Source organism: Triturus cristatus, chromosome 3_1, assembly GCF_964204655.1.
Source record: "Triturus cristatus chromosome 3_1, aTriCri1.1, whole genome shotgun sequence".
Classification (NCBI taxonomy): Eukaryota; Metazoa; Chordata; class Amphibia; order Caudata; family Salamandridae; genus Triturus; species Triturus cristatus.
In genome coordinates this window covers 631295070-631322858 of record NC_140583.1, presented here as the reverse complement: position 1 = coordinate 631322858, position 27789 = coordinate 631295070, and the positions used below count along the sequence as shown (strand labels likewise).

Below are 27789 nucleotides of genomic sequence, written 5' to 3'. Positions count from 1 at the left end.
GTTTCATGGCGCTACAGCAATGACGTACTAGATCAGGAGGTTATTGGTAAGCTTGCGTGAATAAAAGGGTTTTCAGGAGGGATCTGAAGTGTGGAAAAGATGTTTTAAGTCTAAGTTCTAAGGAAAGGGAATTCCACATTTGAGGTGCCAAAAAGGAAAAACTGAGTCCGCCGTGTTTTTTCCGGTTAAAGCAAGGGGTGGTGAGAAAGTTGGCATGAGACGAGCGAAGAGCACAAGTCGGGGTATAACGAGAGGTTAAGGAGGCGATGAAAGCAGGCCCCCGACCTGCTAGGGCTTTGAAAATAGTACAGCCCAGTTTAAACAAACAGCGTTTGGCTACTGGAAGCCAATGGAGATGTTTCAGCAAGGGGCGGACGTGTTGAGTACGTGGTTGATGAAAAATGAGCCGCGCGGCCTGATTCTGGACCAGTTGAAAGCGATGGAGTTGATAGACAGGAATGCCAACATAGAGGGAGTTGGCATAATCTATCCGGGAAATGACTAAGGCCATGAGAACCACAGTGAGGGCCTCGGTGGTGAGAAATCTTGAGATCTTGTGAATTCTGCGGAGATGGAAAAAGCATGAAGATGTAACTGCACCGATGTGAGGCTTCATGGACAAGTCATTACTGATTATTACTCCAAGGCTTTTTACTGACTTGGTAGGTAAAGGAGGGTTTCCTAACGTGGGGGGCCAGAAATTATTATTCCAGGGATTGGAAGTGCCGCTCAAAATCAGCTCGGTCTTATCTGGATTGAGCTTAAGTTGGCTGGCGTTCATCCAGTCCCTGATGAAGCATAGAGTGGCCTGAAAGCTAGAAACAGACGTGTGGGAGGAGTTAATGTTGAACACAAGTTGAAGGTCGTCCGCATAATTGAAGCAGACTACCTCAAAGTTGCGGAGAGAGTGAATTAAAGGAACCATGTACAGGTTGAACAGAAGAGGGGAAAGGGAAGAGCCCTGAGGTACACCGCAGGTTAGAGTGGTCCTTTTGGCGGAAAAGGCATCAAGGCGAACGGCCTGCGATCGGCTCCCCAGAAAAGAGGAGACCCATTTTAAGGCCGTGCCCTGAATGCCCGCATCCCCGACACGGTCGATCAAAAGTTTATGATCGACCGTGTCAAAGGCGGCAGAGAGATCCAGAAGGATGAGGGCTTGGGAGAGATTGTTATCGGCCCCCCTACGGAGCTCATTCATAACAGCAAGTATGACCAGCTCAGTAGAATGTGCAGGCCTAAAACCAGCCTGTTGGGGGTCAAGGAAAGACGAGAGTTCGATAAAGGAGCTAAGGCATTGCGTAACATGGGCTTCCAAGATCTTGCTCAAGTAAGGAAGGAGGGAAATGGGGCGATAATTAGTGAGGTTGGTGGGATCAGCATGAGGTTTCTTCAAAATGGGAATGACCTCTGCTACTTTAAGGGAATCAGGGACCACTCCTGTTTTTAGTGAGTTGTTGAGGAGTGCAAGCGGGGGATCGGGGCAGGAGAGAAAGGCTTCTTGGAGAAAGAGGGGAGGGCAAGGATCTGAAGGGGAACCGGAGCTAACCTTTTTTAAAAGTATGAAAAAGTCTTCTTTGGAGATCAGAGGTATTTGGTCTAATAGTTGCGTGTTTTTGGGCGAAGCCTCCAAGACAGAGGGAGTGGGGATCAGAGGAATACTCTTTTTGATAATGGAAATTTTCTGGATGAAAAAGTCGTTAAGGGCGTCGCAAAGGTGCTGGGTGGGTGCGGGTTTGACAGTTACTCTATCAGGTAGAGATAATTCATTTACGATAGAGAAAATGTCTTTGGTTTTGGTGGTCGAACTCGTAATTTTTGATGAAAAATATGAGGATTTAGCCGCGATAATTGCTTTTTTATATTCAGTTAGGAGCTTAGTGAAGATGTATTTTGTGTCTGTAGAATAATTTCGTCTCCAACTTCGTTCCGCTTGTCTAAGGAGAAGTTTTTTTTGTCTGAGGTCCTCTGTGAACCACCGCTGGGCGTCATGGGGCCGCCTGATTATGGGAAGTTTACAGGGGGCAACAATATTGGTGGCTGCACATAGCCAGTTATTGATGGCAATTGCTTGAGCATTAAGACAGTCAGCTTCCATGGCCAGAGAGGTGGAGAGTAAGGAGCAGAACTCGTCTTTGTTGGCCCGGTTCCAGTTCCTGGTTAAAATTTTACCCGGTATTAAGGGTTTAGCTGGCTGGGGCAAGTCCAGAGAGAACTGGATAGAGTAGTGATCGGACCAAGAACATGGGGAAATGGATAAGGAAGAGATGGACAGATTGGCTGTCCAGAGCTGGTCCAGAAGATGCCCTTTGATGTGAGTGGCAGTGCGGACATGCTGGATACAGTTGAAACCCGAGAGAAGATCTGTAAATTCTCGGGAATTGGGTGTTTCATTAGGGTCAGAGGGCCAATAATTGAAATCACCAATTATCATTAATTTGGAGTTGTTTATAATTAGTTGGGAGATTAGATCCCCCACTAACTAAGGAAAGGAGGGCATGGAATGGGGAGGCCGATAGAACAGGGCGCAGATAAGAGGGGCATGAGAGGACTCAAGTTTAATAACAAGACTCTCAACAGAGGGAATGCTGGTGACAGTTAGAGCAGTAAACTGTAACTGGTGATGGATAATAGCAGCCACACCACCTCCAGATTGCCCAGAGAGTTTATTGGTCTGTAATATATAATACCCCGTAGGGATAGCGGCCAGGATATCCGGTAGAGAATCATCCGTGAGCCAGGTTTCAAAAAGAAGAAGAACATCGGGTTTTTCAGAATCAAGAAGATAGAAGATTTCTGATTGATGTGTTGGTAGAGACCGCGTATTCAGATAATAAAACTTCAGTGCCAGTTGGTGGGGTGGGAGGGATTAAAATTGACTGGCGGAAGGACAGGAAGGCCCTCTCTGTGCGGTGGACGGGAGAGTGATGGCAAAGTATGACAAGAGGATAGAATTCCGCAGGAGGAGAGCTTTTGTTTTAAGCGTGGAGTAGCGGGCCAGTTATGATGATTATTCAACAGCCATCTACAGTTGAGTGTAAGTGTATATGAAATTTCTGCTTTCTTAAAAGACTGCAACCATGCTAATGACATGGAAACACTGGAAGGCATGTTGCCATTGACTTCTAGAAACTTCTGCATGTTTTTGAAAAAGCTAATGCAGAAGTGGTTAAAATTAAAAAGAATGACCATAGGCAGAGACCTCTTTTACCCAAAAACTTTTAACGATTTAGAAATTAAACGCTATTAAAATGTTACTCTACATCCCTGAATGTTTGGAAAGCTCAGATCCAACTGGCTCCTGGTCTTGTCTCTCTTAGGAAAGATTGAAAAACATTCCTCTTCGATTCTAACTTTAGAGAGTAAATGTGAGGAATACATGCTGATTGATGGAGACATCTAGCTGCAGATTTCTAACCTTTGAACTTCCAGGTGTTAGGCTGGATCCGGAAGATTTTTGTAGCAGTACCCCTGCGTGCCGATAGGTGGCGTCTGTCAAACTGCGTGGCATCGGGTTCGTTGTGACGTCCGCATCGTCTATATAGGCGCCACCCTGGCGTGCTGACGTCAGTTCTTTTCTTTCCATACCAGACAACGCAGATCTGTCGAAGAAAGCTACCCCGTGTCACTTTTTGACAGACTTTTTTCAACTTTTTGCAGTCTTTTGGTGTTTAGGAATGTCCGAGAAGACCTCCGGTTTCAAGTTGTGCGGCACCTGTCACCGCCCCATGTCGTTCACGGACCCCCATCTGGTGTGTCTCTGGTGCCTGGAGCGCGGCCACAACATGAAGTCATGCTCCGATTGCTGGGCCATGGCGCCAAAGGCCTTGCGGGAGCTATCCCTAAAGTTAATCATGGCCTGGCATATGGCGCCACAGAGGTCGGCTCCCCATTTCCCTCTCTTTCCGGGGCCGGGAGTGACCTCTGCCCAATTAAAAGAATTTTATGATGCCATGTGCGCCATATTTGGGTGGCCTGACCCTGCCGGCGCACCTTTGGGCCCTGCAGGCTCAGCTGAAGGAAATCCTGTGGGTTCTGCGCCTTTGGCTTTGACCCCCGTGCCATAGCCTCCTCTTGGATTGGGTCCTGGATCCGGGCCGGCGCTAGTCATACCTCGGTGACCTTCCCTGGTGCCGCTTCCGTCACTGAGGCCCAAGGCATAACTGGCACCTCCCACATCATTCATTCCAGATGACACGAGCCGGTTGGGCATCCACTGATGCCAAGACCGGCTTTGGAGCTGTATAGCTCCATGCTGTTCAGCCTGCCCTTTTCTGAAGGGCTAGACATGGATGATGATGATTGGGAGGTGCAGCAGGATCCCTTAGAATTCCCTCAACCCAATCAAGACATGGACTGGTATGAGGCCCCGGGTGATGCCAGCAGCCTGGACACTTCTCCAGATTCTGGCATGCTGTCTCCCCCTAACCTGGCTATAGAGGGGGGAGCCTCATTTGCATTGGTGGTGCATAGAGCTGTGGTGGTCTTGGACCTGCAGCTTCCTATGGTAGAAGTCAAGACTAACGTCTTGACAGCGGTCCTGCATCCTGGAGTCGCCACCTCGGAACCCTTGCTGCCTTTCAACAAGGCCTTGACAGAGAGACACAGCAAAGTTTGCCATACGCTGTGGCTTAGACACGACAGACTCGATAGGCAGAGTAATTTCCTCGACGGTAGCAATAAGGTGCCCTGCCAGGATCAGGACATCTGCTTTTTTTTAGGGGATGTCCTAGCTAATCTTATGGGCATGCCCTTTGATGGCTCCCATCTCTTCGGAGTCAAGGCAGATATAGCGCTTGTGCACTTTAAGGACTCGCTGGCTACTGCCAAGTCCCTAGGCCTCACCACATCATCCCAGCCTGTGTCTGCTTTTGGCCTCTTTTGTGGCTACGGAAGGGGCTACCAACCGCGCCAGCCCTATTCCGGTCAGAGGACTCTGCAAATTCATCAACCTCTATGGGGCCGCGGTTCACCCTGACCTCGTGTGTCAGGTGGCCAGAAGTCAAGGCAGGCCACAAACCCCTCCTCTACCCCAAAACCTTCCTAGTCCGATCCCTCTGGATCATGGATATCCAGTTGCTGGCAGGATCCGCCATCACCTCCACCACTGGTGAGATATCACCTCAGACAGGTGGGTGTTGCAAATAGTCCAAAGAGGACTCCCCATCGAGACTACCCCTCCCTCCATGCCTCCAACTTACGATCGGCTGACGGAGGATCACCTTGCCTTACTCCACAAGGAAGTCAAGACTCTCTTGGCCAAGAGCGCTATAGAGAGGGTTCCAGGGCCAGAAATAGGCTGTGGTTGCTATTCCTGCTATTTTCTGGTTCCAAAGAAGGGCGGAGGCCTTCGTCCTATCCTAGATCTCAGGGCCCTAAAACTACTTCTTCTAAACAGGGAAGTTCAAGATGCTCACCCTTGCTCAGGTCCTTTCTACTTTGGACCCAGAAGACTGGATGGTAGCATTGGACTTGCAGGACTCCTATTTCCATATACCCGTCCTGCCTGCCCATCGTCGCTATCTGCAGTTTACCGTGGGCCATGAGCACTTTCAGTTTTCCGTGCTCCTCTTTGGCCTCACCAGTGACCCTCAAGTGTTCACCAAGGTGATGGCGGTGCTCGCATCCCATCTGTGGAGATCAGGGGTCCTAGTCCTCCCTTATCTCGACAACTGGTTGGCTCGTCCCAAGAAGTTATCTCTCACCTTCAGATTACGGTGAACCTCCAGCATTCGATGGAGTTCACTACCAACGTGCCGAAGTCACACCTGACTCCCTCTCAGACGCTTCCTTTCACCGGAGCAGTTCTGGACACAGTGCAGTTTCGAGCTTAACCTCCTGAGCAGCGAGTCCAGGATATTCAGGCTATGATACTGATTTTTCAGCCTCTATCCTGGATTTCGGTGAGAATGACTATGGCTGTTGAGCCTTATGGCCTCCTGCATCTGCTAGTGGACCATGCCAGATTGGGTCAGAGGCAGACCCCTCTCCCTTCCCCACCGAAAGCTCACAGTTGTGACGGATGCATCCCTTCTGGGATGGGGGAGCCATCTGGGAGAGGCGGAGATCAGACGACTCTGGTCTCTGGCGGAAGCCAAGCTCCATACCAACCTGTTGGAGCTGTATGCGATCCGATTGGCACTGAAAGCCTTTTTACCATCCCTCAAGGGAAGGCTAGTTCAGGTGTTCACAGACAACACTGCCGCCATGTGGTACTGCAAGAAACAGAGTGGAGTGGGGTCGTGGACTCTCTGTCAAGCGGCCCTACATCTCTGGACTTGGCTGGAACAATAGTGCATTTCCCTGGTAGTTCAACATCTGGCTGGTTCTCTGAATGCCAGAGCGGACAAACTCAGACGCCGGTGACTTGCAGATCACAAGTGGCGTCTCCTTCTCAGGTGGTGCAAGGTCTCTTTCAACAGTGGGGAGAGCCTTGGTTAGATCTGTTCGCCTTCGAATAGAACGCGGAATATCAGCAGTTTTACGCATTGTAGTTTCCAAGGCGGCTCTAGCTCTGCAACGCTTTTCGCCGCGAGTGAAGCACATGCATCCTGTATGCCTTTCCACCCATACCACTCCTGCCCAGAGTGCTCAAGAAGATCAGGAGCGACCGGGCCCAAGTCATCCTTGTAGCTCCGGACTGTGCACGGAGAGTCTGGTATCCTGAGCTTCTACAAATGAGCATTGATCCTCTGATCAGGCTGCCTCTTCGGGAGGATCTTCTATTGCAGCAGCAGGGGAGGGTCCTCCACCCGAACCTGTCCACTCTCCGCCTCCTTGCATGGAGATTGAGCGGCGACAGTTGACAGCTTTTGACATTTCTGCCGAAGTCTGCAAGGTTACATCATTACCCCAGGATTTTTTTCCCCTTTTGCCAATGCTGTGTAGTTACGACGTTGTCCTCATGTAAAACACTTTTGACCGCATGGATTAGAACATGCCTTATAATTGCCAAGTAAGATATATTTCCCAGCCTGATGACGGGGGTATTCAGAAAGTTGGTGAATCTACCAAGGTGCTCTGTTGGAGAACCAGACTTGCAAGCGAAGACCCAGAACATTTTACTGTGTTGCCACGTGCCTTGCTAACAAGTACTAATAACAAGTTGAAAGAGTCAGGTGCTGCTCGGGTAACCCAAAATCAGACATTCCCAGCTGTGTACATGTGGTTTTTTTTATCACTGTTTGTGCTTGATTAATATTGAAATAGCCTAAGCTGTAATGGCCTGAATGAACTTCTGATTAGTCTGCTGGTAAATATGTCACTCAAAGCATTTTTTAATATTATTCAACCGCCCTTCTTTCCTTGGTTGTCTCCCTCCCTTATGCTTATAGTGTTTAGTTCTTGCTGCTTCTACTACATATGTTCAATCCAGTGCTGATTTTTTGTTGCTAACCTGCTTGTGGTTGAACCCTTAGGGTGTTACTCGGCTTTGCATACAATCATCTACATAGCTTGTATCGCTCTACTGAAATTCCCTTGATAAGCAGGCTTGGAGCTCTGGTTTTATTTCTGCCCCTCGAAAGGTGCACCATGTATCTTTGCAGCCTTCCTAGGCATGTGCCTTATTAGTAGAGGGAGACTCTTGGGCCCTCAGACTAATACCAAAAAGGCCTATTGTGGAAGGCTGTGGTACACAATTCTATATCTTTAAGTAAGCCATATTTTAATGGCTCGCTACCAAGGAACAACATGCTAGTTATGCCTCTTGGAGATTGGGAGTCAGGAAGAGTGTCCTGATGCCATACACACACAGTGACGGCTGCCACAAAGAAAAAGTGGTGGGTGGGGGCATGGGAGGGGGAGTGCATGGGGAGGGGAGTTGCTACCTCGTGCATCGCGCCTTGGTCTTCCTGGTCCCAGCAGACACTGGGACTACGTCACAGACTCCCTGTGCAATCCCCGGTGCATATTATGAGAGCAGCGCGGGGATTGGCCTGAGCAGGCTGAAAAGAGGTACTGCTCAGGTCAGGGAGTCTGTGGGGTTTCTCCAGCCCACTTGTTCAGTGCAGCCGGGTCGAAGAAACCTAAGTGTGCATGTGTGTTTGTCTGTTGAGACTGCCTGCCAAACAAACATGTGCACTTAGAAGTGCACAGAGCCCTCCTCCTACCGCCTCCCAAGGCCCATGACCCACTCCTCCATACTGCACGCATGCTCACCCAGCAACTGAAAAATAAAACGATGAAATGATATCATTTTATTTTTCAGGTGCTGGCTCTGAGCCAATGGGGCGACACTCCTCTACCATTGCGGATGAACCGCCCCTGTACACATAACATCAGCATGCAAACATGGGTTTTCAGGAGCTTGCAAAAGGTCAGTAAAATGCCTGTGGATCTTAGGACGGGGCAGGGAGATCCATGCCCTAGCAGTGACAGTGAAAATAGCGCTGCCGCCTACCTGGGACTTGCAGTAACAAGAAATATTAAAATGATTGGCTTAGCCAGAGCAAAGTCTTCTGCAGGGAGAATAATATATGAAAAGCCTATGCATGTAACTATTTTTTACAAGCATGAAGGGCTTTCTGGCAGAGACTGCCTTGAAGATACTCCTTTTGGATACTGGCAGTCAGTATCAGGATTGAGATGACGAGTAACTTGGAGAGCAGCAGTGTTTTGGATGCGCTGCATGCAAGCGAGAGTAGACTGAGCAGCTGACAAGTAGGGTGTTGCAATAATCTAGGTAAGAGGGGACAAGGACCTGGACTATTGATTTGCAGAAATGTATGCATTTTCCCATTAATTCTCATCTAAACGAAACAGGTGGGGAGAGCTTGTTAATGTGAAGTAGAAAGGAGCGTTGTGGGTCAAAAGCTGAAGCTCAGGTTATGGGCAGATTCAGCAGGAGTCGTTGGTTGCCAAGGTCACCAGGCTACGAGGACCCAGGCAGAGGGGTTACCGAAAATCAGCATCTCGATTTTATGGGTATTGAGGCGGAGAGTATTGGAATGTATCCACTTTGCGAAAAAAGCACATAGAGTTCTTGACAAGGCTCTACTGGCTAGTGAAATCACCATCCAGGCAGAGGATCAGTTGTGTGTCATCCTAGTAGGCTTACAAACGCTCATGAACGGCCTTGATGAGAGTGGCTAATGGGGAGACATAATATTAAATAGAGTAGGACTAAGGGTGATGGAATGCTGGAGCTGTTTGGTTAAAATGCTGATTGGTAAGAGAGGAAGGAGACTGCAGAACAGTCGTCTGTTCAAAATGAATGCCATTGCAAAGCAGTGTCTTCAATACTTAGCTGAACTTACTGGGCGGTGTATTGCCATGGAGTGGGAAACCGCATCAATTGCTGCCGAGAGGTCGTGGAGGAGGAGTGTGGCGTCACCACCTTCATCAAGAGTAAGGTGAATGTTGTCCCTAACTTCCACAAGAGCCAATTCAGTACTGATTAAAAGAAAATTGTTGCGTGCATGTACGTTGTTGCTTTCAGCATAGTGTGGGAGTTGTGGGTTTACAATTAATTTTCTTTCCAGCTGCAAAGGGAAGCTGAGATTATGGGGCAGTAGTTGGGCATGATGTTGGGATTTGTTTAAGGTTTGCTCAAAAGGGAAATGAGAAGGGCTTTTTCATGCAAATCATGAACTTGAACAGAAGCTAGTGAGGCACTGCACAGGGAGGTAAGAATGGAGAAATGGAACAGACAAGAGCTTTGACACTGTTCATAGGAGAGTGGTCTAATGGGGACCCCGATTTGATATGATTGGCTCTAGTGAAACTGGAAAGGGAGCCGGAACTGGTCGGCTGTTGGTTAGGAGGTGGGAGAAAGGGGAGACTAAATAAAGTATGGTATCAATTTTAGATTAGAAAATATCAGAAAAGTTCGAACAAAGAGTTTGCGAAGAATAAACAGTGGACTTGGTAGATTCGGGCTGCACAAGGCTTTTGAAAATAGTTAATATTTCTTGAGTGGCATGAGATGCATTTTTGATGCGGTATTGATAATAGCTTGCATGTTCATGATGCAGAATATTTTGTATTAATGAATTCTCTGCATGTATAATTATTAATCTAAATTCTAATAAGAAAGGTTCCAGCGTCTTTCAAATAGTTATAGACTTTTTTTTCTTCGGTATTTTCTTCAGCATACCAAATGGAAAGTGCAACAAAGTTTTTTATGTACCTTTATGGCTAGGATTGCTAATGTGATCCAATCGTTAAACGGGTTTGTGCATCTATTAATCTCCACATCTACGTTGGGAGTAGTGTATCTAAGGGCGGTTATTAAAGTCGAAATTAACGAATTGTACGAGTGTTTTAGGGGGTAGAAGGCAGCTCAGTGTTGAAGTGTACTGCCTTATGATCTGTCAAAAGACACGTAAATTTTTCCTGAATAAACTGCCGAGTGCAATGGGAGCACAACCAAAAGTGAGAGCTCCTATGTACAGCAGAGGGGGTTGCAGCTGTCAACCAAGCTGTCAGTAGGACTGTCTATCTGGATGTTGAAATCTCCAAGTATGGTGAAGTTATGGCAGCTGTAACAAAAAAACGGGGTAGTGTCTGCAAATTAATGGAAAAGGTGGTGGTATTATCAGGGGTACGGACACTAAAATAATTTTGGTGCAGGAATTATGGTTGAGGATAACATTAGCTGGGAGGTATTCCACACTGGAGGTGCTCCCAGTGGAACAGATAGTTGAAGAGCAGACCAAATTGCTGATGGCTGCTCCATCACATCTTGGCCGGGATGGTCGTCTGCCCTGTAAAATGAGGAAGCACGCGGGGATGGAAAGAGCCAGGGCTGGCTCAGAACTTTTTAAACTAAATCCCAGTGATGAACATGATACTCAGGTGGTTATCCCCAATTAATTCATGAACTTCTGTGGCATTTTTGATGAGAGCGTGGGTATTAAGAGAGCACAGGAAAGGTGTTTTAGGGTGCTATGAACGTGGGAGAGGTGTCAAGGGGAGGACAAACAAATATTGTGGAAGGTGTTGACATGTGAGGAAATGGGGCTGGGATCAAGTGCAAAAAGTTGAATGGCGAGAGGCTGCGAAGTAGGATCGGTGGGTGCAAGACTGCTCAGGACAGTAGCAAAAAGATGGGATGTGGTCTTGAGCTATCTGGTAGGTGGCAAAGGGTTAGGGTGGCGAGCAGCGGGAGAACTGGCAGGTCTCTGGCCTTGAGAGCCCAGACAGGTGCAGACAGGCTTTGACCCTGGCCCGCCTTCAGTGCTCCTGTGTGCGGCAGCATGTGCCTTGGTTAGCCGAAGAGCAAGATGACCGTGGTCTCCTCATCCAATGTGTAATGAAGAGTCCGAGAGCTGGAACACGACTAGCAGCTGGTGATAAGGAAAGAAGCCCAGTGTCTTCCTTGCTGCCATGCAGCTACTGGGAAATAAAACTAAGGCAAAAGAAATCGTAAAATCAATAAATTAAAACATAACTTAAATAAAAAATAAAGAATGATCAACATAGTGTAGAGATCTGTTTAGTATATGTATCCTGTGGTGTGTATTTTCGTGACAGGTCCTCCCGTTTCTTTTTACAATCTAGATTTAAGACAGTGAACATGTGACAAGGACTTTTTCAGTGGCTGGGTTTTTAAGGTTTGGAAATGGGCATATTGCTCTTTGCCAGTGTGACGGGAGGGGAGAGAGTAAATGTGCCTGTTAGATGGCGCACTGGCTTTGATACACAGGTTACCTGAGACCTCTGGTGTGTACTGGGCTTCAGTTTGCGCACCTCACTTGTGCAAGGGAGCAGGTTTGCAGCCTATATTCACTCGGGTCCCCCAGGGTCAGCTAGGAAACTTCCCTTTAAGCAGGTGAAGTAAGGCTCAAATAGCAAAGATAGAGTTTCTGTTCACACAAGTTAACTGGGAGCTTATACACATCTTCAGTCCACAGAGGTCACTTGGGTTCAGAAAGCAGATGGGTTGTCTTTTCACACAGGTCACTTGAGGTGAGATGCTAAGTATAGACCTTGTATTCACACTAGGCGTCTGGGCTGTTAGAGGAAGAACCCATGCTCTTTTCACACAGATCACCTTGGGGTTAGTGATTTTAAAAATATATATATTCACACAAAAAAACAAGAATTGGCAATGCAATAGGACTCGCATTTATGCGAGACATATTCCATTGCAAGGCAATGCGTGTGGTTGATGAGGGGGGCGGCGAGAAGGCATGGGACGGGGGGGGGGGGGGCACGGGAAGAAAGTAGACTGTGCAGTGAAGGGGCCAGTAGCCATGGAAGGATACAAATGACTGACATGGCTGTCATGGAGAGGGACTAACAAGCTTAAAACCAATCGGAAGGCAGCATTTATAACCTAAGCCAATGAAGAAGATGGGCTGGAGAGTGGTCGGAGCTTCCACGAAGTTTCCACACTGTAGTGTATACTGCATGCCTCGCAAAGCGATGGCAGCGCATTCGCGCTGCAACGCTAGGCGAGACCTAAAAAACAAAGGTGAAAGTGACTTGGGTAAATGAGGTGTATTATATTGTGTGGTTGTGCAACCTCATGTATAATGCACTCACCAAACCCTTTTAGGGCCCTTAGTTTTCATCTGTCACACCCTTAGCTCAACCCTGAGTAGCTGTGGCACTGAGCAGCAAAGCTTACACAGAGGAAAAAGTGTGAAGTAGTTAAACAGCACGAAAACAATTGAAGATGAAATCAATACGGCAGTCAAGAAATCCAACACCAATTTATAAAAATAGACTGCATTTTTATAAGAAATTAGGCACTTGAATGAAAATGGTACACTGGAGGGTTCCGGACATATAGATTTTAGAAGCAATAATAAATCGAAGCAATTTCACTCAACCACGAAGAAGCATTGTCAAAGTCAACGAATTTGACACTTAGAAACTTTTAAAAAGAAAATGTGGGTAAGAAACTTGGGTAAATGTCAATGCGGTCGGTTGGAAGTACTTGGGGTGACCAACTCCAGCAGAGAGCTAGTCAGGAGGACCAGCAAACTCCTCAATAACAGTTACCTTCATAGAACAGGCAGTCCTACAGCACTTCCAGGCACTTTATCCGCATTGCAATGGATTCCTATGGAGTGGTCCTGCTGCAAGGGATGGATGCTGAAGATGCTCTAAGGATGCTGTGGATATGTGGTCGTTGGGGGTGTTCCAACTGGGATTCCTCAGTCCAGAAAGATGATGAGGGTGTCCTGGTTACAGGGTTGACGTCCCACAAGGTCCACTCCGGTCTGGCCAAAGTCCAGTCGCCACTAGACTACCAATCACCCGGTGTCGCAGGCCAATTCTTCTTGAGTTGATAACTTGCCTTTTGAGGGTCTTAGAAGCTTTCCAACAACACTCCCAATTTCAGTGCACTCAATGCAACTCTGTGCCTCGGGTCTTGGTCGTCAGTGCTGCACGGCGGAGATGGTAACAACTTGAAGACTGTGGGCTACCAACTTGCCCCAGCAGGGTTCTCAGCTGTTGTCACTGTGCTGCGAACAGGAGGCCAGTCAGCTGGCCCTTGGAGTTCTCTAGGATTGACATGGCTCAGGAGACAGCTTCTACTTCAGCAGGACATGGCAGGTATGGTTTCTCTTCACTAGCCACCAGGTACAGCAGATGCAGTCTTCATCGGTGCAGCCTCTCTTTGCTGGTCTCTCGGAGCAGCAGGGCAGTCCTTCTTCCAGGTCTGACAAAATCTGAGGTCTGGTGCCAGGGGTGCTTCCTTTATGCTCGGAAAGTGCCCTCAGGGCAGGATGTTGTCAATGGCCTACCAGGTTCCCTCCCCTCCTGTGGTGTGTGGCTTCTGGCTTTCCCAGGATCACCATTCTTCCCACTCCCAAGATGCCGAGACGCCCTGTCTTGGTGTTCAGACCTCACTAGCCTACCCCTGGGGTGTGGCAACCCCAGGCCTACACACCCCTGGGGAACACTGTTTGGCAACTGGTTTCCCCTCTCTGCTCCCCGTGCCAGTCTCTGTGCCTAAACAATGGGGCAGCCCTCCTCACTAGTGTGATACATCTGCCCTTCAAATGTGGCTTCCCATTTTAAGCCTGCCTTTTGGGGCTCACACCTAAGAGACTTCCTGCAGGAGGGAGGTAACATCTCCCTGGCCTGCAATCCTTCATTTTTTTCCTTCCTGAGAGTCATTGGCACGCCTTTCCAGGCGGGCAGAAATCTGTATTGTTTAACAGACTTCATGTGTGCCAGTGTAGGCACAGGAGTTTTAAAGGCAACAAAGTGGCAGCTTTATTAAAGCTGCACACTGCAACAAGTTACATTAATTTCGACCTGAGATACAAGTTGGGGTTAATGTAACAAGTTGTTTGATACCCTGGAGTGCCTACTTTGGTCGCACACTTCAGGAGATAGCAGAGCTAAGGGGTCAGCGTGCAATCCTGTACTCGCCACCAATTGTGCGACCAAGTCTTTCCACAGTAAAAACTCTGTTTTCGCGTGTTAACTGTCAGGACATATAAACGATATGTCCCGCTCGTGTCCTATGTTGCACCCTGCCTTAGGAATCTGTGGGCCTGCCAGCAGGGTGACATACACAGAAGCACAGAGAAAGTAGTGGCTTTGCCATTGCTTTCAATGTCAAAGTCAGGCTGGCAGTGCATGACTGCTCTGCCAGTCTGCAGTGGCTGACTAGGGCATTTGTTCTACTTGGGGATCCTCCAGGGTGACACGACCAGTGCCGCAAGCCCTGGGTACCCCTCTAGCTTACAAGACTAGGGTACCACATACTAGGGACTTACAGGTAAGTTAGCCATTTCCAATTGGGAACAGCCAACTCAACGTACACTCTAGGGTCAGGAGAATGAGGCCTGGTTAGCAGACATCACTGCACTCTCAAAGTAAAAAAAACAGCAGCATAAGTCAAAATTATGCAGGTGGCCATACAAAAAGAGACATTTGCTTTGCAGTGACTGTCAGGGACAACGTAAAGTTTTAAACAAAGAAAAAAAAAACTGAAATTCACTAGTTAGTTATCTCTAGTAACTATAACTTGTGCCCTGAGTAATTAGTTATGCAGGTAATTTCTAATGTTTTGCCCCCATAAAGTTATTTTTTATCACTATACATAATGCTAACCTTCTGCCGCGCAAAGCCAACTACCTTCATTAAGCAGTTTTTGCGGTAGTGCTTCTTAAATAAGTCAATGGAAAATGCATGTCGATTTTGCGTTCTGGGACCACACTTCCGTTCTATCAGTTCCCACATGAACTATGCAAAAAAAGCTTTTTTTGGAAAGGTTTGTGAAGATACGTCAAACGGCGCCAAAGTTATTAGCAAAGCAAAAAAAGGTATTTCCTATGGAAACACTGAACTAACAATAACTCCCCAGTGGCGACTGCCAATGAGTAATATATCTCATATTGGGGAGGTATTGTGGCATATAAATATAAATTCACTAAAAAAACAAATGTTACAGGGATGTTAAAGTTGCGAAATGGAATAAAAAAAACTTTAGAAATGAATTGGAAGATCCAAAGTTTACAGGGACATTGTAGTTCGGCTCAGTTTTCACTCGTACAAAACCAGTTCAATTCATTAGTAAGCTGAGCTAACTATAACTCGCGCCCCCCGCACAGCACTGCTTATGACCTCACATATAATAACTAGAACGTCCCTGTAACCTTTGTTTTTTTTCCAATTAATTCCTATGGTTTTTTAAGTAGTTGTCGTTTTTGCAGAGTGGTGGAGAAAGGGGGATGGGCCTCCTACCAGCTCTCAGGAATCCCGCTGTGTAGGACTTACAGGAGGTACCAGGAGTAAAGTGGACTTCATCCCCTAACAAGTAGTGCACCATGAGCTAGCTGCGTTTGCAGCATGGTGGAGAAAGGAGGCAAGGCCTCCAAAGACCTCTTAGCAAACCCGCTAGGTGGGACTTATTGGAGATAACGTCCTTAGGGGCCAACTACCCCTCCTGTTACCTCCAGTAAGTCCCACACAGGCGGATTGCTGAGAGATTTTCGATGGCCATGCCCCCTTTCCCCACCACTCTGCAAACAAGCCTCCTGGCACACTACTAGTTGGGGGGTGAAGTCCCCTTGGCTCTTGAGGGCCCTTGGCAGCCAACTAACTCTCTTGTTACCTCTAGTAAGAACCACACAGAACTGGATTGCTGAGAGGTCGTCAGAGGCCAGGCCCATTTCTCCACCATCTGCAAACATGCCTCCTGGTGCACTACTGGTTGAGTGGTTGGGGGAAAAAGTCCACCTTAACCATGAAACCCTCGGGAGGCATGGGGACTTCATCCCCCCACCAGCAGTGCACCAAGATGTGCATTTGCAGAGTGGTGGAGAAAGAGGGCATGGCCTTCGACCACCGCTCAGGAATTCAGCCGTGTGGGACTTAATGGCAGCAACAGTAGGTCTTGTTGGCCGCTAAGGACCCGCAGCAGCCAAGGGGAATTCATCCCACAACTAGCAGTGTGCCAGGAGGCGCGATTGCAGAGTGGTACAGATAAGGGCGGGGCCTCCAACATTGTGCTGGTAGCATTTTATTTTATTATTACAAAGGAAAGGGGCTGTGTGACCCCCTTCCCTGGGCTGATTTTGGCCCCGGAGATCCCATCCCAGGGCCTGCCCTTTATTTATTAAATTTAGAAAACAATGAGTGGGGGCCGCGGTTCTCTCTCCATGGCCGATTTGCGGAAGCCGGTATTGCTTTTACATATAGGGAGCTGCTAACTTCCAGCTCCCTGTGTTCCTGCTTACTCGAAGCGGAGCAGAGTTTGCGATGGCCTCCCGCCAAGTCATAGCAAACTACAATGTCCCAGGGGTGGGCACCCCGGGACAATGCTGGATCCCGCCCTGGGGTAAGGACCATCTATGGCTCTAGGAGGGGACTGAGCAGCCCCTCTCCTTTGTTTATATTTTCCCCAGGGAGGTGGTGGTCTCTGGAGCTGCGAGCCCCCCACGCTAAATCTAAAAAAAAGCCCCCGGGATCTGGCGGATCCTGGGGCTGCGGGCGTGTCCGCTCAACCCCCCCCCCCCTGTTTTAATAAATTAAAGCCCCGGGGAGGTGGTAGCCCCAGGGGCTGCGGGGGAACAATGCAGTCACCCACACATAATTTACAATCAAGCCTTGGGGATGTGGGGGTCCTTGGTGTTGGGGAGGTTCTGAGATGCCCCCCATTTGAAAGGAAATAAACCCCAGGGAGGTGGTGGTCTCCGGGGTATAATGAGCCCCGGGGAAGGGGCTTGTGTGCCCCTCCTCCGATATTAAAACAATGCCCCCGGGACCGGCCCACCCGGGGGCGGATAACGAATGAAGCACAGGGGCCAAATCCGCGGATCTCGCCGAAAATGTAAAAATAAATAGTTTTTTGGGCCGCCTCTCCCTTTCCCAAGAGGCCTAGGTGGTCAGGGTGTTTCTACCCTGCCCCTTTCTTTTTTTTTTTTTGGGTGGAAATTGTTTCAACTGAGTCCCAAGATGGCTGCTAACACTTTCTGGTTGAAGTGTTGGCAGCCAGTCCATTTTCAGTTGGGCCTCCACATATCTATATTTTTCTTAATTAAAAATATATGACACTACTCAACAGATTTACACTAAATCACAAAAAGCACACTTTCTGGACCAACAGCTAGCTTTCTGCCAAATTTGTTGCCATTCCTTTTAGCTGTTCGGGCTGTAGTCGTGTTCAAAAAATAAAAAATCACCATGGACATAACTTGGGGAAAACGTGTTTTGGGACAGCCTCTTTTCTCGGCCCCTGCTTGACGGATCACCCTGAAACTTATAACACAACAGCTGAACGAAAAAGGGGAGGCTTTGTGAAAAGTTTGTGAAGATCCGTGAAGCAGCGCCAAAGTAATTGGCAAAACAGAAAACGCTTTTCCTATGGAAACTTTCGTCCTAACTATACCTACTGGTTACTAAGGGGCATATGTATCAAACGATTTTGTATTCGCAAACGCTGCGAATCGCAAAAAAACAGCGTTTGCGAATACAAAATCACAAAATGAGATGTATGAGGCATTTCAGCATCGCATTCTTAAGGAATCGCTAATTTTGCGATTTAAGTTTGCGTAAGCATTTAAGAAATCGCAAATTGCGATTCCTTAAATGCTATGTAACACACACCCAAGTTGTGCGATTTCTCCTTACGAAATCGCAAATTACCACCAACTTCAAGTTGGTGGTAATGAGCGATTTCTTTGAAAAATTCACTTTTTGGCATTTGTCAAAGTGCCATGTGGCGCACATACATGCCCTTAGGGCATGTATGTGCGCCATATGCGCACACATGCTAATTTCAGGGGTGCATCAGGGTGTCATCATGACACCCTTGCACCTTTGAAAATATTCCCAGTCAAGAGGGGCGACAGTGTGCACACCGTTATTTTCACTTGTTATTCTGTTTTTTCTTTTCTTATCATTAATTTGCATGCAAGCCCGTATGCGTGGTCTGCCCTAAACCACGTGTTAATGACGTAATCCTTTGTAAACTGGAGCCTGGTAGGCCCCAGTGACGGACGCACAGCTCCCTCGTTGCATATTCAAATGCCACAAATTCATTAGCAAATGAATTTGTGGCATTTGAATATGCATCGAGGGAGCTGTGCGTCCGTCACTGGGGCCTACCAAGCTCCAGTTTACAAAGGATTACCTTTGAAAATATTCTCAATTTGCGATTAGCAAATTGCGATTCGCAAATTGAGAAAGACTTCCCATTCATTGCTATGGGCCTCCTGGCCCATAGGAATGAATGGGAAGGTATTCCTTAATTGCGATTTCGCAATTTGCTAATCGCAATTCAGGAATTTTAAGAATTCGCAAAATTTGTGCGAATTTTTAGATACATCCCGTATTGCAATTCTCAAATAGCGATTCTCAAATCGCTATTTGAGAATCGCAAATGGAGATTTTGATACATATGCCCCCAAGTAATTTTATTTATATATATATATATTATAGACACACACACCACCCCCTCCCCACCCACTGCTCAGCGTAGCAGTTGCCACTAGGTAGTTATAGTTAGGACCATGTTTCCATAAGAAATTGATTTTTTTCATTTGCTAATAGCGTTGGCGCCGTTTGACAAATCTTCACAAAACTTTCCAAGGTTCATCCACCTCAGCTCCTACCTAGAAAGATTTGGTGTGATCCATACTGCTCTTGAAGTGATTGAGTGGCGCCACATATGAGCGCCACCCTTGAGCACTATGTCAGTTCCTTTCTTTCCGTGCCTTTCGAAGCAATTCCAGAGCTCCTCTCCCAAATTTGTATGTTTTCTGACTTCTAAACTTCATACGGTGTACTAGAAGCATTTCTCCACTGAAAACAACTGGATTTAAGCTGTGCAGCGACCATAGGAAGTTGAGGTTGGTGAAGGATCCACATACGGTGAGTTTTTGGTGCCAGAGACTGCAGGTAGCAGATGTTGGTTACAGATCCACGAGGTGTGTTTATTGCCTGGAATTGGACCACGACTTCTAAGTCTCAAAGTGATAAGTGTGCCCTCATACACCTGGAAGGCAAAGCTATACATTGCTGAGCACAAGAAGAAGTTGTGACCTTCGCATATATTCCACTCAAAGTCATGGCCCTGAACTTGGGGCGGTTCCCATGACTGTTCCTGCTCAAAGTCTTCTGGTATGTCCAAGTCCAAACGCAAGCGTAAAAAACCAAAGCAGGACTCAACTCCATTCTGCCACTCCGACTCCGCTGAGAAGACACAAAAATGTCAAGATGTAAGTCGCACTCCATCGAGGTCGCTGATCCAGATGTGCCCTGATTTTCATGGATCGTTTTGGACCCCCCATCAGATTAATACCTTCAAACAGCCCATGCTGCAGATAATCATGTGGCTTCTGCTTACTCTGGTGCGTCTTCAGGACACAAGGAAACACAGGAGCCTCCAGTCAAATTACCATAGGCGGGCCCTCACCTGGCTCTGTGTGCCCCTCATTACAGACCCACTATCGGGTCTGTACTGACTTCTGTATGGACTTCCACACCGGTACCACTATTCCACACCGGTACCACTATCCACACCAGTTCCTGCCACCGTGATGCGAGTGCAACTGGAAGATGACTCCTTGCCAACACCTATGTCAAATCCCAAACCAACATCAGCTTGAGCAGATGTGCTACAAAATAACAAAAGCGCAACCAGTCATGATGCTGTCTGACTCTAATCCTGTGCCTCTACTACATCACACCTATCAGCTGAAGTTTCATTAGCAATTTGGTTCTGACTCTCATCCTGTGCCAGAGCAGGATGCACTCCACGATGTTGATGGTAAGCCGGATGGCTTGCTCCTCCTTGACAAAGTTAGACCAAAGAAAGAGAGTATCTCATTTGCAGTGGTAATGGTTCAGAGGGCAGCTGAGATGCCAAAGCTCTTGCTGCCCTCAACTGAAACTAAAACAAATGTTTTGATGGAAGTCCTTTAATCTGGGCAGCAACATCTCAACCCTAGTTACTTTTCCTTTCAATGAAGCTTTTACAGATATTCTGATGGCTCCCTCATCAAACCCATGTTTTTGCTGACCTGTGAATAGGCAAGTTGCCAAATGTCAGACTGGTGCCCTTGATTTTTTTTTTTACCAAGCATCCCACTCCGGAGAGCCTTATTGTTCAGCCCTCGACCAGTAAAGTGGATTCCAATTCATTCCTCACCACTCCTCCTGATAGGGAATCTAAGAGGATTGATGCCTTTGGCCGACACATGTTTTTGTTCAATCTGTCTGGTGATGTGGTCTGTCAGTGCAGTCTGCATTTTGGGTCGTTACACCCAGGCCCTTTGGGACATGGCCAGCAACATCTTGCCAGCAGTTCTGGAAGATCTGAGGGCCTCTTGGAGCTAACATGGAGCTGCATGCAGCGACTAAGTGGCATTTGGGAGCGTTGCTGTGAAAAATCTCTGGATCCTGTCTGCTGTCTGTGGGTATTCTAAAGCAAGGAATGTGTGATTATATCTACCAGAAAGAGCATTGCGGAAGGTAAGTAACTTGTTCGTTACTCTTGGTATTTTCAGTTTCGTGCAGATCCCACAAGGGGGGGTTCAGTTAAAAAGGGGGGCCAAACAACTGTTCATTTCTAAATATGTTTGCCACTGCATGATGAATCTACACAGAATTTGGAACTAGCTTGAAAGGATTAGATTGCGATGTCAAGTTTTGTGCCACCTATCAAGAAGGGCCAAAGTAAGAGGAACGGGGGGCAATAAAAGTTTCATTTGCTTATAACTTTGGCACTATTTGATGTAATTACATGAAATGTGGCAGGCAGTTAACAAGTTACACCCTGTGCGGGTATTTCATGTTTTGTGATGGTCCAATTTGGCGGATATCAAAAATATTTTTGATTTACTGATACATTTGACACTAAGTTGATGGCTTGGTCAAAATTTGGCAGTGGTTTAGCCTAGCTTGCCTGCTCTTTGTATTTTTAATTTCATTCAGCTTCATCTGTGGGAGTTGATTTGCAAATATCATTGACACTATGTGACTTATCTGTACAAAATGTGGCAGAAGCTTAGAAGGATTGTTTAATTTTGGTATTAGGCATATGCCCTCGGAAAGCTTGCCTTAAGGTTATTGGCTTTCTGAAGAGTGATGATGTCAGACGGATGATGTCAGCGTTTATAAGTGGCTGCGTACCTCCTAAGATAGTCTACTTGCTGGGTAGTTAGTTAGCCATTCCAGCAGTCTGGAAACTAATCCTTGGCTCAGAGAACCATTGAATACATTTGTCAGATAAAAGTTAGGGAGTGTCTAATGGCTTTCACAAAATTAGATGGAATAGGATCCATGAAATTTTAAGTAGGTCTGACAGCTGCAATACAAATTATACAATTAACTACATCACACTCCGTTATCTTTTCAAAAGGCAATCATTTTAGTGGCAATTTGCAAGAAGGAATAGCTTTCTGGTGGGACTGGAATAGAATGGGAATGTTAAGAGCGGGGTATTCGGTGGGTGGCAGTTGCTGCCTGAGATGGAGAGCTGATTAAAGTATGTCCTACCTGCATTTGTGTTCTGGACATCATTTCAGTGGCGGAGTACCGTTGGCTCTTCCATCTCCACTGGGTCCCTCCTGACTGCGATCCGGCTGTATTTCTGGTTTTCAACGAGTTACCAGCGGTCCTGGGAAGCCTCGACCTTCTACGGTATGGTGAATCGTCCTCCGTGAGTCTCAGCATTCCCTCCACCATGTCCCAGCGCCTTGCAGCTGCAGCACTGGGTAATCTTATGCGTACACTAACAATTTTTAATTGTTGGGAGGAGTGTCGCGCCGCAGCAGCTGGCATATTCAAACCTGCCCAGTTGTGGCGGCTTAAGCAGCAGCGGTGAGCACACGATTGGAGTGCATGTTACGTACGCGCAAAAGCTGTTCTTCATGTCGGAAAGGCCAGCTCAACGCGCTGCGGAAAGGACGCAGCTACTGTACGTGCGGCAGCCATTTTTCACGTTTGGGTTCCTAGTATTGGCAATTACATATTACTGGTGGCACGGTTTCGGTGACAGACACCCCCATAGTTATTGCCTGTTACCTGTGTATGCTGCATGCAGTTCAGCGGCACAAGTCGGTGATAGGCACACCTGTCGTTAGTGCCTATTATTCATGTCTAAATGAACATTAGTGATAGGCACACCTACTAATTAGGCAAATTAGACACATTTGAGGCTTTATTTGTCAAATTCCCTGACAAGCTCACCAAACCATTTTATAAATTCGGTGACAGGCACACCATTACCATTGCCTGTTGGTCTTATTGCTTGCGGTCTCTATACACGATTTAACAGTACAGAAGTTTACCTTTCCACATGCCAGGGTTATTTATTAATCTGCATTAAATTAGAGGCAGCAACTCACCTTGCATGCACAACTGTGTCATGGAAGAAAAATCTCCGCCACCTCCATTATTAGAGTATCCAGGTTCACCCCCATTAAATTGGATACGGAGGCGTGAAGCTTTTGATGCATATTTGGATGCAATAGATAGAAATACTTTCAATTCTAAGAAGAAAAAGGCATTATTAATTTATAATTTGGGTCATAAAGGTAGAACAATTTAAAAAACTTTACAGATTGAAACGGTACATGTGCTTCCTAGTGGGGAGGGTGATGCTGAACCGATTGTAGGTGAATATGCATCAATAATTCAGACTTTAAGAAAAAGGTTTTCACCTAAGAGGAATGTGGTATTGGAAAGACATAGGTTCTTGCAGCGAGCACAACTTCCAGGATAATCGATTGATGATTTTGTTTCAGCTTTACGCACTTTGTCGATAAACTGTAACTATCGGGACTTGAAGGAGGAGATAATTCAGCTTTAGGCACTTTCTCAATAAACTGTAACTATTTGGACTTGAAGGAGGAGATATTTCAAGATCAGCTAATTGAGAAAACTAGTAACAGGAAAATTCAAGAACGCCTTTTAGCCAGTGTGGATCCTGGTTTGGAGTTAGCATTGAACAGTCGGATATTTGCATGAAAGAAATTAGCTGCTAATCGTCCTGGCTTTGAGTGCAAGGAAGTAAAAGTTGTACAGAGGAGTAGCAATGATAAACCCAAGAATCAAAATATTAGACAAGTGAAAAAAACCTGGAGGGACTTTTTCGAATTTGGAAAGGGATTTGGTTTGTATCAGATGTGGTAGCAGATCACATGTAGGCAATTTTAAACACTGTCCAGCCTTAATTCAAACTTGTTTCATATGTGGCAGAAGGGGTCATTTTGCTCGCATTTGTAAGGCGAGCATTGCAAAAAAACAAGCTGTAAGTGCAGTGTGTGAGGATTAATCGGAAAACGTAAGTGGCGATGGGTATGTCTTAATGGTAAATGAGGAAGAGTCGGGACTTGTTGATAATAATTGTGTGGTCATCAAAAAAGTTGGAAAAAGGAAACCACTGTATTGCAATCCTTAAGTCAGTGGACAAAGTGTGAATATAATAGCAGATTCGGATTCACCAGTCACACTATTGGGTGAAAATGAATTTGCCAAGTTACAAAATTAGGTGTTGGAAACATCTGATATTCAGTTATTTGCATATGGTGGAAAGAAATTGGGAGGTTGGAGACAAATTGAAGGCCAAGTTGGTGTTTAGTGACAACTGTGCTCACACTGATGTATTTGTGGTAAAAAATGGATCGAATTTGTTGGGTTGGGATAATCAAGGGGAACTCAACATAATCTTGGATCGCAACCACCCTGAGTTAGTAATAACCAAGGATAGGTTGGTAGCTCCTTGTTTGAATGCGGTTGCATGGGAGCAGGATGCTGAAAGGTCAAAGTGGATCAATGAAGTATTTTGTGATCGGTTGGGAAAGTTGCAAGGGTTTAAACATCGCATAGTATTAACAGGTAACGCAGTTCCAGTGGATCACAAAACATGAAAGGTACCCTTGTGTCTTAGACAGGAATTGAAAGAGAAACTGGATAAACTGTGTGCCATGTCTATTATTGAACAGATGGAAGGATCCAAATGGTTGTCCCCGATCGTTTTAGCGCATAAGGCAGACAAGTCTCCGCGTTTGTGTGTGGTTCTCTGCGATCTTAATCGTAATATTTGGGTGGATCACCAACCCTTGCCAAATATTAATGAAATGCTAGCCACCTTGGATCACAGTGCTGTTTTTACATCGTTGGATATGTCTGCAGCATACCACCAGGTGCAACTGAATCAAGATTCTAAGCATTTGACCTTGTTTGTTCCACTATATCCGCATGCCATTCATATTGGTGTCGGCGTCCTCTGTGCTCCAGAGAGTTATGGATATTTTGTTTAAAGGCATGAAAGGAGTGATATGCTTCCAGGATGACATCTTAATATATAGTAAAGATATGGAAGAACATAATATGGGAGTGAGAATGGTTCTGGACATGTTAATGAAAAGTGGTAGGACATTGAGATAAGTGCAAATTTGCTCAGTCAGGTGTTGACTACCTTGGTCATCATGTATCAGCCAATGGTTTGAAAGCTAAATTGAAGATTTTAAAGGCCATTGAAGATGCGCCATCACCAAAGGACAAGGATCAACCCAGGTCCTTTTTAGGACTGGTCGAGTTTTATTCTAAATTTGTACCGCAATTCGCCAGTAAAACTGCAGTGTTATGTAACCTTTTGAAGAAGAGTGTGAAATATGAATGGTTGAGTGAATGTGTTTTTGGGGAAATCAAAAGAAGCATAGTTGCAGCATGACTCTTAAAGTCTTTCAACACAGAGGATTTTAGTAGTTTGATGATGGATGCAAGCACTGTTGGTTTGGGGGCAGTATTACTACAGAAGCGCATGAATGGGTGTGAAGAAATTGTGGCTTTTGCATCAGGAACCTTACATGGCCCTAAAGCTATGTATTCAATGATTGAGAGGGAGGCTCTGGCCATGTGCGTGGTGTAAAGTATTTTAAGACTTACTTGTGGGAAAGAAAATTCATTTTGCGAACCGACCACAATCCTTTAGTGGATCTATTGTGCACTCGTCGTGGGGGAAGAGCTACTCCCCGCATTGCCAAATGGCAGTATCGCATGCAAGAGTGTTTGTCAAGATTATCTGTACAGGATGATAATTGAGAAAACAAACATAAGGATGAAGATTTGATGATGGTTTGTATGAGAAGTTCCTTGGATAAGGTGTTGGAGGGGGCGTTGTGGGGAAATGAGTAGATGGAAATGTTGGAAAAGGATGAAATATTGACTAAGATTAGAAGTTATTTGGTTCAAGGGTGGCCTAAGATCAAGGAGTTGCATGAAGATCGTATTTCTTTTGAGAAGGTGAGGGATGCATTGTCCGTGGTCAATGGTATTTTATGTAGAGGTGGTTTGCTGGTTGTTCCGGAGGGTTTGACAAGAAAGGTGTTGCATCTTGCACATAGGGGTCATGGAGGCATTAGAGCACTCAAACGTACAATCAGGGAAGACACTTGGTGCCCAGGTGTGGATAGATACAGGAACATTTTGTTAGGGATTGCAATGCTTGTGTCATCAGTGATAAGTCTCAGGTCACTGTACCATCCCCTGTTATGTCTGTGGAGCCACCATCCGTGCCCTGGAGCAAGTTAGCCCTGGATATTTCTGGTCCACTTGGAGTATTGGGAATTACACCCAAATTTGCTTTGGTACTTACTATTTTCTAGGTGGCCCGAGGTAAAGATTGTTGAGAGTGTTTCCACTTCTACTGTTTTGGATTTCCTTAGTGATGTTTTTGCCAGATAAGGTTACCCCGAAGAATTGGTTACCGACAACAGAACACAGTTAGTGTCTTTGGAAATTAGGTAATTTCTTCAAAAGAATGGTATCTGCCACATTAAAACCTCTCTTTACTATCCGAGGAGCAATGGTTTAGTAGAGGTTTAATCGTGTGACAAAGAATCAGTTGCTGTTGGCCTTGGTGAATAACATGAATTGGAAGAAAGTGATGAAAGACATGTTGTGGGTATATAGAACAACCCCGCATAGTGTGACTGGCGTATCCCCTTTCACTCTTATGAGAGGAAGAGTGGCTGGAACCAATTTGAATAGGGATTGGATGAATCGGAAGATGGTAAACAGTGATGTTCTAGGAAAGATCTTGGATCTGGGAAAGTCTTTGGCTGGTAAAGGGGGGTTTGAAAGTTAGTGGGAGGTCCGTGTCGGTAAAGGTAGGTGATTGGGTTCGTATCAAGAGACCAGGTTTCGTGAAAAAGGGCTTGTCCAAATTTTCTATTCCCAAGAAGGTTGTGGAAGTTCGAGATCATGTGAGTGTAATTGCAGGAGGAAAAGTAAGGAGTAAGAGTAAGGTTTCTGTGATTTCTGAAAATAAAACTTCTGTAGTGCGTGACAGGTTGTGTGGAAATTAGGATGCCGTAACCAAGGATGAAGGTGTTTATCAAGGGCTCGGAAATGGAGGTGTTCAGCAAAAAGGTGACCTGGACAGTGATGACATTGCTGCGAGATGTCATAACAATGATACCTTGGCTGATGGTATAGAAACAGGAAGCTTCCCATACGATATAAGGATTATGTGATACAGTAACAAATGTTCAGTTGGAGCACTTTTTAATTTGTTGTAGGATGTTTATTCCTTGGACATCTAGCATGTTTTGTGGTTCCATTCCACAGTAATATTATATTGTATGCTTTTATGTTTTATTGTATTGGTTATTTTCTTCTAGTCATCTGTGTTACTAATTGGTTTATAATATTTGTCTGAATGTACTTAACATATTGGTTTCTTTTTAATATTGTTAAGAAGGGATATATGTTGGGATTCGAAGGGGAATGTTGGGAGCGGGTATTCGGTGGGCCACAGTTGCTGCCTGAGATGGAGAGCTGACGGCTGATTAAATTATGTCCTACCTGCATTTGTGTTCTGGACATCATTTCACTCTCGTTAAGACTTTGGGGGGGGGGGGGGGGGGGGAACAGAGATCACTCTGCCTTAATTTTGGTCTCAAAGAATTTGGAAAAGTTCATACAGTTTTACCAATGTCCGCGAGATTGAAGTAACTCAGAGGATTTGTGTTTTTGCTAATAAAAGTAAAGAATTTCGGCTCGACTGTACTTGTTGCATAAACTATCCGACATTTGACACCATTCACATTCTACTGCTCTAATAGATTTTTCCTCTTTATTTAGTTCTCTAGAAAACCATTGTGCTAACTTTTTTGTAAGTCCGTTTGGAACAAGCTCATAAGCAATTGTTGTCACAATTGTATTGTAATATCTGTGAGTATGTACACTTCTTCTTTTGATGGAATATCCAGTGAGTGAGATTAGATCTTGATTTCCAGAACTGATAAGATGGCCCTGATTTTGGGCCATGGTGTAGGTCTTAAAGAATAGGAGGGAGAACAGCAACTGGTCCGGCCAGTGTACTTGAACAGAGAAGTCGATCTTGATGCTGCCAGTTTTTGCAATTAA

At 46.0% G+C, this 27789-nt stretch overlaps 1 protein-coding gene across 2 annotated transcripts in view; it reads left to right on the top strand.

Annotated features, from left to right (window-relative positions):
- The window catches only part of MAP2K5 (mitogen-activated protein kinase kinase 5), a 1189932-nt gene that overhangs the window by 1000736 nt on the left and 161407 nt on the right, over positions 1-27789 (top strand). The window lies entirely within an intron of this gene.